The 15,878-nt window shown below is 42.5% G+C and overlaps 1 protein-coding gene across 8 annotated transcripts in view; it reads right to left on the bottom strand.

Moving 5' to 3' along the window:
* The window catches only part of THRB (thyroid hormone receptor beta), a 393,899-nt gene that overhangs the window by 114,497 nt on the left and 263,524 nt on the right, over positions 1–15,878 (bottom strand). The window contains exon 1 of one of the 8 annotated variants that reach the window (XM_033855257.2): positions 4,026–4,204. The exons of 6 other annotated variants lie outside the window; for them this stretch is intronic. The gene's annotated coding sequence lies outside the window, so the exon portion shown is untranslated. Of the gene's footprint in view, positions 1–4,025; positions 4,205–15,878 lie in introns of those variants that run through there. One more of the 8 variants, XM_033855258.2, reaches the window with a different exon arrangement.

Here is a 15,878-nt window from a genome sequence, read left to right as displayed (position 1 = left end):
TCTTTCTCCTTCTCTTTCCTGGGCAAAGTCACCATGGCTTGGAAGGAGCACGGGCCCTGCCATTTGTCAACAGAATGACACGGGGGAGGTCAAGAGTCACGTCCCCAGGTGGGTAAGGTCATCCACCTCAAAGGGAATAGATGGATGAAATAGAACAGATGTGCTTGGCACTTGGTGGTATTCCTGCATCCTCACGTGCAAGGGGCTGGGGCCACAGCCTGAGAAAAATCCTGTTTCTGCTTTGAAGACTAGGTCAGCAGTGCTAGGAGTGGGGTCCTTGGGGTCAGAGTGGGCTTTCAAACAAACACACAAGTCCCCTGTGAATCTAAAACTCTCTGCTACATCTAATTTAGTGTCACGATGAGTGAAACTTGGAACCATTTCTAACCACATAATGCAGCGATAGAAAAGTCAAGGAGGAACCAGCCGGAAATAGTTTTATGAGGCCACCTCTGAAAGCCTCGACTCCCCGCCTGCTATGTTTATAACACACTTTCTTCCTAGCTACCTTTCTCTAGAGGTGGGCCATCACCTCTGAATGCTTCTAAGAAGTAAGACTCTTAAGAGGAAGCAGATGGGTAGTTTGAGGGACTCGCCCGACGCAACAGGAGAAACAACCTCAACAGATGTCTTGTTGGCCAAAGCAAGCGGTTAAAACTGCCTCTGCTGACACCTGGTGGACAGGAGTGCAGCATCCCTGCGCCAAAGACAGCAACGGGCATGTGTGGTGAGGGGCCTGGGATGCATCCGTCATAATGCCTGAGGAACAAGGGTACCACGCAGAACCGGAGCGCTTACTTGTGGTTAGTTGACTCACCAGGACACAGGTAGGGAAAACAAACGCGTGGGAAAATAAAACGGTAACACGGAAGCGAATGATGTATTATGGACTTCTTAAAAGAGTTTGATGGCGAGTGAGGCAACAACAAACAAGAACCCACTCCAACCCCCTGCCCTCGACAGCCTCCTAAGAAAGATTCTACTGCTTGACCCCTGACCATCTCCACCCCAGGGCGACGGCAGTGCCCAGATGGAGCTTGGGTTCCGTTGCCTCTGGAATCTGCCCTGAGGTCCTTGCAGATTTTTAACCCTGGGATAGAAAGAATATTCTTCCAGAGGAGACATTATGAAGACTGCGTTGCCCCCCCCCGCAAATCCCTTGAAGATGCAAATAAAATTCTCCTAATAAATATAGTTATAATTGTTCACTATTTCTTAGATGCCAAATGCAGTGGAAGGAGAGCGTCTGCATTGAGAGTTATCTACAGAAATAGACTTCATAAACGTCGTACAATCTCCATTTTCCCCTTCGGTGGGTTCTCGTTTAATGCTGCCTGGTGAAGGCTGAATATTTTGACAAAGTCAACGGTTTCCTGCGAGCACAGTGCACACACAGCTTAGGTTTTGTCTTTCAACAATGCGTGTTAAAGGTGATTTTCAAGAATGCATCAGAGCAATTATCAGTTCAAATTTGTAAGAATTAATCCATTATATTTAAGTCACGAAGAAAGGTGATTTTTTAAAAAATTACAGGAACCTTGGTTAAGGGTTGAGTCAGGGAATTGGGGTGAATAGATCTACCTAGGAAGGTAAGAAAGGAAAAAAGCCCTTAAAAGACTCATGCAGTTGCATTCTTCTTTTTTTTAATTTATGAATTAAAAAAATCTTATATCGGAGTACAGTTGATTAACAATGTTATGTTAGTTTCGGGTGTACAGCAAAGTGATTCAGTTATGCATGTACATGTATCTATTCTTTTTCAAAATTCTATTCTCATTTAGGTTAGAGGTTTTTTTTTTTTTTTCCTCCTGACTTTTAAGTTAAATTTGGAATATGAATTCCCTTAAATGTGCCACCAGAAAGTGTACAGTCAAAATATACCCCCTTCCATGGTCAGTGATTCTAGGGCGCAGAGGTTCTCAATTTTCGTGGCACCGCTACTGTTTCAGAAACTGCTTCACAGTGACCCCAGGTAAAAGGAACAAATGTTCTGTTTATTAAGTAAATAGTTCCAAACAGCCTAATAGTAGTATTTGCATGGTGTCTGATGGCTGTGCCTGTGTTTCCCTCAAAAATTAGACATTCCGTTGTGTTCCTCTGGGTTTGCTGTGGCACTCCCAGGGTGCCTTGGTACAGAGTTTGGGGACCGTGGCCGTAACAGCTCTGGGCATCAGTGAAAAGTTCGAGGGTGTGGTTACCTGATCTCTTTTTAGCCCTCATTCTCTGTGAACCCAGGGCTACCTAATTTGGCCTTTCAGTTTCATATTGACCTTTCAGTGGGTCAGCCTGGCATGAGCTGTGGAGGAGAGAACAGAGAATGAAACCTCGGCTGGAGTTAAGCTCATTGTGGGCATAAACAAGATTTGACCATCATTCAATAGAGTTTCCGGAGCCCCTATCACACGGTGAACTTGCGGTGAAGTCTCTAAAAAGTAAAGGAACGCAGCCCTCGCCTTGTCTTAGGAGGGGGACGCAGTAAGCTGTGTTATCACTGGGAATTGCAGGAACACCAAAGGCAGCCGAGAAAGTGGCTGGATGCTAAGTTCTTAGGTGAGAATCTGACGAATGAGCATGTTACACACGCCGGAATTCTTGTAAGAGGATCTCAATAAATCTATAAATGGCAGGTCACCTGCTTTTCTATTCTGTTCTGTTTCTGACTTACGTGTAGCAAGGAAGCTACATATAAACTAAACTAGTGGTTCTCAAAGTTCGGCAAACTCCTGGAGGGCTCCTCACACAGATGGCCAGGGCTCTGGCCCCAGAGTTTCTGATTTAGCCAGTCTAGGGGTGGTGGTGTCGGGTAGGGGTGTCTGGGAGTCTGCACGTCCAAGTTCCTGGGTGACTGGACTGTACTTTCCAGGAATCACATGTTGGGAGCCACCAGCCTACACCATCTGGGCACAAGTCAGAGGCACTGGGGCACCATCTTGGTGGGCTACACTTGACGCTGGGCAGGTAGCCCCACCTCTCCACTCAGGACCAGCCCAGTCAACCTGGTCTAGAAGAGGGGCTGATCCAGGCCCCCAGTTCTGTGACTGGACAGTTTCCTTCTCTGAAGACCCCCTTGCATTTCAAGTGTGCATCCTGGAATTTGAGACACTCGAGTCCTGTAGTAACAGTGACAGCGAGACCTGACGAGGTGAAGGAGTCTTGCACCTTCGAAGAGGCTGGCTTTGCACTCTGCTTTCTTGTAAGGGTGGGGCACGTCCATGGAGGCTGCAGGAAAAGCAGTTCTTAATCTCAACGGAGGGGGTCACAGCAGAATCAGCTGAGAAGCCTTGCTCGCCATCTCCGGGGCTGGGCCCTGGAATGTGTACCTAGAAAAGGCTTCCCGGCTGATTCTGTTGAGAACTTCTGCTCATGAGAGAAGCGCTGAAGTATAAGCCAAATGTGGAGATGGGTCACCCTACTGTCACTCTTACCCCTGAAGCCACACACGCTCATTGGTTCAGAGTCACCGGACACACTACGTCCTGTTTGACTGCCGCAGGCCTGCAGAGAACTCTCTTTCCCTCCCTCTGGCCATGCTTCCTTGGCGGGTGGCAAAATCGTGGCCAGTGTGGTTGATCCAAAGCACATGGCTAATTAAAAGCCACTACCTGTGCACTGAGGGACCCACGATAGCACCAACACACCAATGGCACAGAAGCACCTGGGCTTCTGCACTCAAGCCACACTCACCCTCCGCTCCTGCCCCATGACTTATTTCCTCCAGTGCGGTCCCAGCTCAGCAGCATCCGCATCAGCTGGGGACTCAGAGACGCAGATGATCAGGCCCTACCCCAGACCTACTGAATCAGAACCTCTGAGAGGGAAGTCCAGCCTCCAGGTGATGATTCTGGTGCAGCTGGGGTTCAAAACCCCCTGCCCATTGCCACAGATCAGAAGGTGTTCACAAGGCAGGCACTGCTCTGTGCCCTCTCCCACCAGCTCGCCCAGCGATCAGCCCAGAACATTCGCTAGGTAACGAAGCCTTGGGGGGGGAGCCCTACTTCCTGCTGTCAGAGAGAATCAACACTCACTTGGTGAGCCGCCTCTGAGAGGTTGCCAACGCTGCGTCTAAATCATCTCTCGTTTCTTCTGGGTTGTATTTTCCATATTCACACTTCAGCTCCCCCTGAATCCTCTCCAAGTTTTTTACATTCCTTTCAGCTCAGGAAGCCAAAATGAAGATGCCATGTTTCAACCAGGGTCTGTTTCCTGCTGTGGGGAGGGGCATTCTGCAAGATTCTTAAATGCCCGACTCCCAGCATCATGATTATTTTCCGAACAATAGAAGGAGATTGCTGATTCACGTTTGGCTCACGGCTGGCTCCAGGCATCTTTTTTTTTTTCTTGCTGTACTTGTGCCGATGCAACACAATAATGTTCTATTCATCCCTCTGAGTTAGAAATGCCAACAGCTCAGCTATGCAACTGAAGGGTCCCGCCTCCCCTTTGGCTTATTTAAAGCCTTCCCGCAAATAACACGTTTTGAAATATTATATGGCGTGATCACTCTGAGCCATTTGGCTTCGGCACGGACCGTCAGACCTTATCTTTTTATTAGCTGCTCCTTGCACAATGCCTGGCACACTGGAACTAGGATTCTTAAAAAATGCCTGTTGGGTGAATCACATACCCACTTCCTGAGGTTCAAACCTGATCCTTCTATTCTGCCCTGATATAGTACAACCCGCCCTCTGTCAGGGGCAGGGCGGAACCTGGCTATCACATTCAGGCTCACGTTTGCATCCAATCAAAGAATGGGTTTGACATCCTCAAGGTCTGATGGTCCAGGGGGGCTCCATCCAGCCCCTGGCCCCGTTTGCACACTGTCTGCACGGCCACTTCTGGTCCTGCCATAGCCGTGGGGCTCTGGTTGCCTCTCAGCACAGCTTTGCCAATAGCAGTCGGGGCCAGCTGTGGGTTTTTGTTTCCCAGCTGCAAAGTCAAACTGGTGGCACTGCTTAGCTCCTAAAACTCTATTGGTCACCCTGAGCCACACACCCAAATCACCTGGGTGGCTTTGCAAAGTCCCCAGGCTGCATCCCAACCCAATTAGTGTTTCGTAACTGAGGCCTGAGCTTTGTAACTGCCTGGGACATTCAGATGTGCAGGCGAGGCTGAGAACCACGGCCCTAAAGTGGCATCATTAAAATGATGGAGATGGGGTTTCCCTGGTGGCGCAGTGGTTGAGAGTCCGCCTGCCGATGCAGGGGACACGGGTTCGTGCCCCGGTCCGGGAAGATCCCACATGCTGTGGAGCGGCTGGGCCCGTGAGCCATGGCCGCTGAGCCTGCGCATCTGGAGCCTGTGCTCCGCAATGGGAGAGGCCACAGCAATGAGAGGCCCGCGTACCGCAAAAAAAAAAAAAAGATGGAGACGGACAGCTCACTGAGGACCGTTTCCCCCCTCCAGGAACTCAAGAGCATACCCTGTTAGGCTAAGAAGGGGAGCACCCCCTTCTGCTCATCTGCCCATTTCTCTTCTCACCAACCCTTTTTTTTTTTTTTTTTTTTTTTTTTTTTTTTTTTGCGGTACGCGGGCCTCTCACTGTTGTGGCCTCTCCCGTTGCGGTGCACAGGCTCCGGACGCACAGGCTCAGCGGCCATGGCTCACAGGCCCAGCCGCTCAGCGGCATTTGGGATCCTCCCGGACCGGGGCACGAACCCGTGTCCACTGCATCGGCAGGCGGACTCTCAACCACTGCGCCACCAGGGAAGCCCCTCACAATCCTTTTAAAAAAATTTATTTGTTATTTTATTTTATTTTTTTTTAAACCATTTAAAAAGATGGGAGTATAGCTGACTTACAATGTTGTGTTCGTTTCAGGTGTACAGCAAAGTGATTCAGTTATACATATACACGTATCCACTCTTTTTTAGATTCTTCTCCCATATAGGTCATTAGAAAGTATTGAGCAGAGTTCCCTGTGCTCTACAGCAGGTCCTTGTTGTTTATCTATTTTATATACAGTGTGTCTGTCTGCTCACTATCTTGACAGGTGCTCACCCAACCACAGAGGGTCTGGGTGAACTGAGGTCAGGTTACCCAGAGTCCTGGCTTCAACATTCTCACTAGGGAATCCCTAAGATGTGAGCAATGGTGTGACATAGGAAGATTCTTGGGGACTGCTCTGTCTCCAGAGAATTCCCAAGGAGGGCACAGACACTGTGTCATTAATCACCAGGCTGTTTGGAGGAACAGACACGTCCACTTGTTTCTGCTAATTGACGAAACAGAGGGTTAGAGGGACAGGGAAGCTTTTCCCTCCGGCTGCTGAGAGGAGGAATCAGAATGTCAACCCAGATCTAGTGCTCTGAATCGCCGAGCCATCCCATCTGCCAGATGCGTGTCCCTCAGCTGGGTTCCTCGATGGGCACAAAGATGATTAAGCCCTGCTCCTTCCCCTCTGGGAAGCATCGCCTGGTAGAGATGACAGAGCACTCACAAACAATTCTACTTGGAGGAGGTTGTATCTGGTACTCTATCAGAAGCGCAGAGGACCATACAAGTGTGGGGGGGGGAAAGAGTAACTAAGAAAACCTGACTCTACAAAACACAGATGCTCTGCAAATCCTGCACAGGGTTGTGTGATCTTCCAGGTCCAGATCCAGTTGTGTACGGAGGGTCTTTCAGAATGGGGGTTGTCCAAAGTGTAGGTGTTTGGGCTGAAATCATCCTGACAATGTAATCTGGATGCCTGCGCGGGATATCTCCAACAGCTTGTTGTATTTACTTATTTATTTTCTTTTTAGGCCGGGCCGGGCGGTTTGTGGGATCTTAGTTCCCTGACCAGGGATCGAACCCGTGCCCCCTGCGTTGGGAGCGGAGTCTTAACCACTGGACCGCCAGGGAAGTCCCATCCATCAGCTTGTTTTAATATCACTTGAACATGTGTCCTAAAAGAAGAAGATAGTATGACCCTTACAGAGGTGTTATGAGGATTAAATGAGTTCATACAAGAAAAGTGCTTCTGTTGTGCAGGAGAGAAGAGCCGTCAGGTGAAGCTGTGTTCTCCTTGCGGAGTAGCTGAGGTGGAGAGGCAGGCGGGGAAGAGGGTGGAGGGCTCCCGAAGTGTCCTCGCTGTCTACTGAGAACTTGGCTTACTTCATGCAGGTTGTAACTTATAAAAAGGGCACAGTATTAGACATACATTCGTCAGGGTATAATTTTTTTAATAAAATAATTGATAACATTAGGAAAGCCTGGGATTTATATCCTCTGTGTGATACTGTGTAAAAGAGATTTGTTAAGAGGATAACTCACTTCTCTGGGGACAGCAGCATTTATAAAATGGACTCTTGTAAGCAGTGTTGCAGCAACGGATGGCTCCCGGTTGAATGGTCTGTGTTGGGAGTTCAACTAATGCTTTCTCAGCGAGAGAACATTTAAGTCAATATTTTTCACAACATCTACTCTCCCTCAAAAAACAGATTTTTTGGTCCCCAAATGATTTTTACAGTTATGAGATGGAACACTTCCGTTGAACCATCGCTAGAGTCATTGTTTACTGTAAACAAGACACACTATCCTGTTTTCTTATATGAAAAGGAAAGACAGTGGGCCTTGGTCATCAACCTGTATTGTTGGTTTTACCTGCAAAAACGAACTGTGTGATTTTCAGGAAAAATAAATTCGCGTGATTTGAAAACAAAGATTTCCAGAGAAAGGGAAATCAGCCAGTTTCTAAAACATCCAAGGAATAATGCAGATCCTACGTGAAATGCATGAATGTCTTCCTGGAGCTCCATCTTCTCAGTTCCAGGGCAGGAGCCAACTAGACCAAACATGTGCTTGGCTTTAGAGTAAAATCTACAACAAATCTAAGGAGTTTCTGGTTGTGTGTTCAATGAAACTGAGCAGAGAAGAAAGACGATAATGGTACTTACGTTAACATGTTACTATGTTAGTCACCGTATATCCTGCACATGTGTATATGGTTCCATAAAAAGTAGGATAATAATAATGATAAAAAGAAAGGCAATAACTGTAACAGCATCTAACATGTATTGAGTGTTTGCCATTCTGCTAAGTGTCCTACATATACTACCTCCTTTATTACTCTCAACAACCTGTGATGTAGGGGATCTAAACTTAAGAGATGTGACGCCCTTGGGACTTCCCTGGTGGCACAGTGGTTAAGAATCCGCCTGCCAATGCAGGGGACACGGGTTCGAGCCCTGGTCTGGGAAGATCCCACATGCTGCGGAGCAGCTAAGCCCGTGCGACACGACTACTGAGCCTGTGCTCAGGATCCTGTGAGCGGCAACTACTGAGCCCGCTCACCACAACTACTGAAGCCCGCATGCCTAGAGCCCGTGCTCCACAACAAGAGAAGCCACTGCAATGAGAAGCCCATGCACCGCAACGAAGAGTAGCCCCCGCTCGCTGCAACTAGAGAAAGCTCACGCGCAGCAATGAAGACCCAATGCAGCCAAAAATAAATAAATAAACAAACAAACAAATAAATAAATTTAAAGAGATGTGATGCCCTTGCCCAAGGTTGTAAAGACTGTTAAGTGGGAGGGCTAGGAATTGAACCCAGGTCCTGTGGATCCAGACATTTTGCTCTAAACTACTATACTTGACTGCCCCTTGCAAGAATAAAGGTTGCCTGCATTTGCGATGCCTTTTTACATGGGTCATTTCACTCAATGCCCACAACTTCATCTTATTATATCTTTTACAACTGGGGACACTGAAGCTCAGATGTTAAATGTCTAAAGATAAACCCTGCTGTATGGGAAAACTGAGGCTCAAAGTTCTGCTTCCTGACCTCTGAGCCAAGTGTGTTCTTGCAGACTCTGAGCTTAAATCTTTTCTGAACGGAAGGTCCTGACGACTAACTGTCCACGTCACTACCCGTGAAGGCAAAAGCTGAGCCACGGTTGCACCTATGGGATATTTAAAAAAAACATGAAATTCGTAGCTCAGAACATCAGGTCGATGACATTTTAACATACAGCACACACAGTTTGATCAGCCCAACCCACATTATTTGGAAAGTTCACTCCTGATGGGTCTGAAGCTCCCTCACACGCCCAGCCCCTGATGAGTGAGACACCTATTACCTGAGTGACAGGCAAACATTTCCTGTGAGAGATGAGACATTCTCTGAGTTCAATCAAGGTGACGTGGCTGTTCATAAAATGAGTAGTTCTGTTAATAATCACTGCTCCATTTGATGGAGGATATTATTCCCATGATTTCGCAGTTGAGTGGATAAGAATAAGCCTTATCAAGGTACCAACTGGGTAGGAGTGTGTGAAAATGAGCTGAGCCCTCACAGGGCTCAACCTCATATTAATGCTGCCGGAACAGTTTATAAAGGGTTTACCCATGAATATCCCCTTAATAAAGGAGAGGTGATTTTCTTGAAAAGCCAAGAGGTATCTGGAATTTCGGGACATCAGCAGTTGTTTGAAGGAAAGGCGGAATCGTATGATGGATAAAGCTGGCTGACTGCAGCTTACAAAACCACAGACTTTTCAACCTCCAAACTGAGTGCCAGTTTGTTACCTGTCACTCCCCAGCTCCAAATCCACCCTTCTGTTCTCTGCTGTGTGATTCTGAGGCAAACTCTTTCCCACAGTGCCTGGCCAGAGGGTGTTCTACTTGATTCCACCAATAGGAGGCACCAGAGGGAGACTGGAAGGTGAGAAGAGAGAGGGCCCTTCCCTCTCTTCTTCAGGCCCCTGGGAGCCCCTGCCGGCAGTAGCTGTGGGCTGCAGCCACTGGTCTCTTTTAGCATTTCCAGGAGCAGTCTTTGCATCCTGCAGAGGTTCTAGCAGCAGCTGGTTGGAGCCCTTTCTTAGTACTTTGAGTGCCAACTCCACAGGACTGCTCCTCTGAGCATGTGTGAGAAGTTATAACCCCTGAGCTAAAGGGTCGTAGAATGGAAGACTGCAAAGGATTGAATTTTTTAAAAAACATTTTTTAGCATAAAAATAACACCAGTTCACATGGAAGTGTTTGTGAACACAGATAGTATAAAGGAGAAAAAAAGTCAAAACCTGTCCTAGATTTAACCACTGATATTTTCACATACTCTTTCTGGTCTCCGCCCCGCACCCCCCCCACCTCTCCACCCTACACTTCTACATATTAAAAAAAAAAGATTATTTTTAATCAACACTTGGTCTCTAGAATTTTCACATGACAACATGAGGAACTCAACTCTAAGAGGGGTGTGACCTTGCTTCATCACAAGGACAACTTGTCTCTTCCATTTTGGGACTGGATCTCTCTGGCAAGGGTTGCTCACCTCTGACCCAGAAACTAGACAATGGCCATGACTACAGGCTCCCATCTCTGCTATGTCTGTTATGCCTTCTCAGTTGTGATCATAAAGTAAATAAGAAATCTGTGTACATTTAGGAGGAATGCTTAGTATATTATGAGCTGGCTCCTGGAGTGAGTCTATGAAAAATGTTGAAGAAATATGGAACACAGTAGTCTGCTCTGTAAGAATTGGCATGTTTGGCTAAGAGATGGCACAAATGTGGTACTAACTATCCTGGTCTGCCACACATATTTAGTATTTTGCTGCTTCTACATTCATTCACTCATTCACTTATTCACTCATTCATTCACAACTATTACCAGAGTATCTACCAAGAGCAAAGGCAAAGCACTGTGCTAGTTGCTGGATTCATGAATAAGATACAACTGCCGCCCTTTCTCACAAAATTCATAGCCAGAAGAACCAAACTCTGGGAAGAAGGAGTTAAAATATCCAGCACTTTTCCTGATTAATAAAACATCTTATTATTACATGCGTTTGTTCTTCGCTCTCTCACAGGTACACTTGTCACCAACTCCTTGTGCCCCTTGAGAAATTTTCAAATATGATATTTTCTCAGATAAATTTAGTGTAGAGTAACTGCCTGTTGATCCAATGTTTCAGTCTCCATCTACCTTAAAATTATTTATCAAGTAGAAAATATGACCATTATGAATCGTTATGCTCCAAGGAACACAGTATAGTAACATATGTAATTAAAATGAAGAAAGTTCAAGGCAAAATAAATGGAAACACAATAGTAGTTGAAGATTTTAACATACCTTGCATCCCTTGAAAGATTAAGTGGATATAAAATTATAAAGAATATCAGATAATACTATTAATAATGTTAATCTAGAATTATATACCAAATTTCACACCTAAAAAATAATTATAGAATAACAGGGTAAAAACTGAATAATCATAAAATGTGACCAATGTTAGGTGACAAAGAAACTTCCCAAGAGTAGAAATAAGTAGAAATACTAGAGACAAAATAATAATATTCCTACAATATAATCAACTTAGAAAATTAAAAAGGTAAAAGAAAGAAAAGCAGGCACATACAAAAAGGAAAAGTGCAATTACTTGGAAATCAAGAAAACTCTTTCCTAAACAACTCATCAAGAGGATATATATGCACCCAATTGCAATATATATGCACCCAACATTGGGCCACCTAAATATACAAAGCAACTATTAACAGACCCGAAGGGAAAAATAGACAGCAATACAACAATAGTAGGGTCTTCAGTACTTCACTTTCATCAATGGATAAATCATCCAGGCTGAAAATCAATAAGAAAATAGTGGACTTGATTAACGCTATAGACCAAATGAACCTAACAGATATATACAGAACATTTCAACTGATATAAGCAGAATACACACTATTCTCACTTGCCCAAAGAACATTCTCCAGGAGAGATCACATGTTGGGCCACAAAACAAGTCAACAAATTTAAGAAGACTGAAATCATATCAGGTATATTTTCTAACAACAATGCTATGAAACTAGAAATCAATAACAGGAAGAAAAATGGAAAATTCACCAATGTGTGGAAATTAAACAAAACACTTCTGAACAACTAATGATCAGAGAAGAAATCAAAGGGAAATCAAAAAGCATCTTGAGACAAATGAAAATGGAAATACAACATATCAAACCTTATGGGATTTAGCAAAAGTAGTTCTAAGAAGGAATTTTATAGTGATAAACACCTACATTAAGAAAAAAATACATCTCAAACAACTTAACTTTATACCTCAAAAAACTAAGAAAAGAGGAACAAACTGAGGCCAAAGTTAGTAGAAAGAAAGAAACAATAAAGATTAGAACAGACATAAATGAAATAGAGACTGGAAAAGACAACAGAAAAAGATCAACAAAAATAAGATTGTTTTTGAAAAGATAAACAAAATTGACAAACCTTCAACTAGACTAACAAAAAATAAAAAAGAGAGGACAGAAAGAAAATTATAAATGCAAAAGGAGCCATTATAACTGATATCACAGAAATACAAAGGATAAGAGACTACTGTGAACAATCATACACCAACAAATTGGATAAAGTTCTGTATACTTACAACCTACCAAGTCTGACTCATGAAGAAACAGAAAATCTAACGAGACCAATAACAAGTAAAGAGATTGAAGCAGTATTTTAAAAACTCCCAAGAAAGAAAAGCCCAGGATCTTCTGGCTTCACTGGTAAATTCTACTAAATATTTAAGGAAGAATTAACAATAATCCTTCTCAAAATCTTTCCAAAAATTAAGGGAAGGGAACACTCCCAAACTCATTGTATGAGGCCAAAATTACCCTGATACCAAAGCCAAATTAGGACACTACAAGAAAAGAAAATTGCAGGCCAATATCCCTGATGAGCACAGATGCAAAAGCCCTCAACAAAATATCAGCAAACTGAGTTCAACAGCACATTAAAGGACCACACAACACGATCACATGGGATTTACCCCTGTGATGGGTAAAATAGTTCAACATACACAAGTCAATAAATGTGATACATCACATTAATAGAATGAAAATGACATGATCATCTCAATAGAGTCAGAAAAAAACATTTGACAAATTCCGACATTGTTTTATGACAAAAACTCTCAACAAATGAGGTAAGAAATGGATGCATCTCAGCATAATAATGGCCTATATGACAAGCTCGCAGCTAACATCTGAAAGCTTTTCCTCTAAGATCAGGAACAAGACAAGAGTTCTCACTTTCACTAGTTCTATTCAAAGTAATACTGGAAGTCCTAACCAGAGCAGTTAGGTAAGAAAAAGAAATAAAAGGTATTCAAATCAGAAAGTTAAAAGTTAAATTGTCTCTGTTTGCAGATGACATAATCTTATATAGAGAGAACCCTAAAGACTCCACCAAAAAACTGTTAGAACTAATCAATGAATTCAGTAAAGTTGCAGGATTCAAAATCAATATATAAAAATCAGTTGCATTTCTATACACTAACAGCAAACTATCTGAAAAAGAAGTTATAATACTAATTCCATTTATGATAGTATCAAAAAATAAAATATTTAACAATAAATTTAATGATGGAGGTAAAAGATCTCTACACAGAAAACCATAAAACACTGATGAAAGAAATGGAAGAAGACACAAATAAATGGAAAGATATCCTGTGCTCACAGATCAGAAGAATTAATATTGTTAAAATGTTCATTCTATTCAAAGCCACCTATATAGTCAATGCAATCCTTATCAAAATCTCTATAACATTTTCCACAGAAACAGAAGAAACAATCCTAAAATTTGTATGGAATCACAAAAGACCCTGAATAGCCAAAGCAATCTTTAAAGGAAAAACAAAACTGGAGGCATCACATTTCCTGATTTTAAACTATATTACAAAGTTATAGTAATCAAAATAGTATGGTTCTGCATAAAAATAGACACATAGACCAATGGAACAGAATAGAGAGCCCAGAAATAAACCCACACATATATGTTGAACTAATTTTTGACAAGGGGGCCAAAAATACACAGTGGGGAAAGGATAGTCTCTTCAATGAATGGTGATGGAAAACAGAATATCCACATGCACAAGAATGAAATTTGATGCTTATCTTACACCACTCACAAAAACTAACTTGTGATGAATTAAAGACTTAAATATAATACTTGAAACTGTAAAACTCATAGAATAAAACATAGGGAAAATCTCCTTGACATTGGTCTTGGCAGTATTTTTTTTTGGATATGGCACAAAAAGCACAGACAACAAAAGCAAAAATCAACATGTGGGACTACATCAAACTAAAAAATTTCTGCACAGCAAAGGAAACCATCAACAAAATGAAAAGCAATCTATTGAATGGGAGAAAATATTTGCAAACCATATATCTGATAAGGGGTTAAAATACAAAAAAATATAAGGAACTCATACAACTCAATAGTAAAAAACCCCAAGTAACCTAGTTAAAACAATGGGCAGAGGTGCTGAATAGATGTTTTTCCAAAGAAGACACACAAATGGACATCAGGTATATAAAAAGCTGCTCAACATCACGAGTCATCATGGGAATGCTCATCAAAACTATGATAAGATATCATCTCACACATGTTAGAATGGCTATTATCAAAAAGAAAAGATAATAAGTGTCGGTGAGGATGTGGAGACCAGCAAACCCTGGTGCACTGTTGGTGAGAGTGTACATTGGTACAGGCATTATGGAAAACATTATGGAAGTTCCTCAAAAATTTGAAAATAGAAATACCATATGGTCCAGCAACTTCACTTCTGGGTATATATCCAAAGGTAACAAAATCAATACCTTGAAGAGATATCTGCATTCTAATGTTCGTTGCAAAATTATTCACAATTTCCAAGATATGCAAACAACCTAAGTATGCATCAATGAATGAACGAATGAAGAAAATATGACATGCATACAATGGAATACTATTCAGGCATAAAAAAGCAAATCCTGTCATTTGTGACAACATGAATAATACCTGGAAGATAGTATGCTAATGATGTAAACCAGACACAGAAAGCCAAATACTGTATGATCTCACTCATATGTGGAATCTAAAAAGGTCAAACTCATGGAATCAGAGAGTATAATGGTGGCTGCCTGGGGATGGGGGTGGGGAAAATGGGGAGATGTTGGTCAATGTGTACAAACTTTCAGTTATAAGATGAATCATTTCTGGAGATCTAATGTACAGCAGGGTGACTATAGTTAAGAATAATGTATTGCATGCTTGAAATTTGCTAAGTGTAGATCTTAAGTGTTTTCATCACACACAAACACAAAAAATGGAAACTACGTGAGTTAATGGATGTGTTAATTACCTTGATTGTGGTAATCATTTCACAACATATACATATATTACATCATCAAACTGTACACTTAAAAATCATATTGTAAATATAAATAATTTAAAAATAAGTATGTATACTTTTATTTGTAAATCATACTAATAAAGCTGAAAAAATTGAAATGCATTATGCATTTAACATTAGGTATGTTAGAAAAAGAACACAAAGAAATGTTGAAAGAATTAATAATGTCAGAATGTTTATAGAATTAAAAAGTATTGAGACTTCCCTGGTGGCACAGTGGTTAAGAATCAGCCAGCCAACACAGGGGACAGGGGTTCAAGCCCTGGTCTGGAAGATCCCACATGCCGCAGAGCAACTAAGCCGTGCGCCACAACTACTGAACCTGCATTCTAGAGCCCGCAAACCACAACTACTGAGCCCATCCACCACAACTACTGAAGCCCGCGTGCCTAGAGCCCTGCAACTGCAATGAGGGAAGACACTATGGTGAGAAGCCCGTGCACCACAATGAAGAGTAGCTTCTGCTCACTGCAACTAGAGAAAGCCTGTGTGCAGCAATGAAGACCCAGTGCAGCCAAAAAAAAAAAAAAAAAGAATAAATAAAATAATTTTAAAAAATATTAAAAAAAAAATTATAACAGGACTGATAAGTAAAGATATTCAAAAGTTGATTCTTTAAAAAAAAAATAGATAGATGAACTACCAGCTAACTTAATTAAGAAATAAAAAATTCAAAAAATTAGAAATAGAAAGGGAAATTAGTTACAGATGCTGAGAATTA

The sequence above is a fragment of the Tursiops truncatus genome, chromosome 4 (genome assembly GCF_011762595.2).
Source record: "Tursiops truncatus isolate mTurTru1 chromosome 4, mTurTru1.mat.Y, whole genome shotgun sequence".
Lineage (NCBI taxonomy): Eukaryota > Metazoa > Chordata > Mammalia > Artiodactyla > Delphinidae > Tursiops > Tursiops truncatus.
This window is presented reverse-complemented; position numbering and strand designations above follow the sequence as displayed.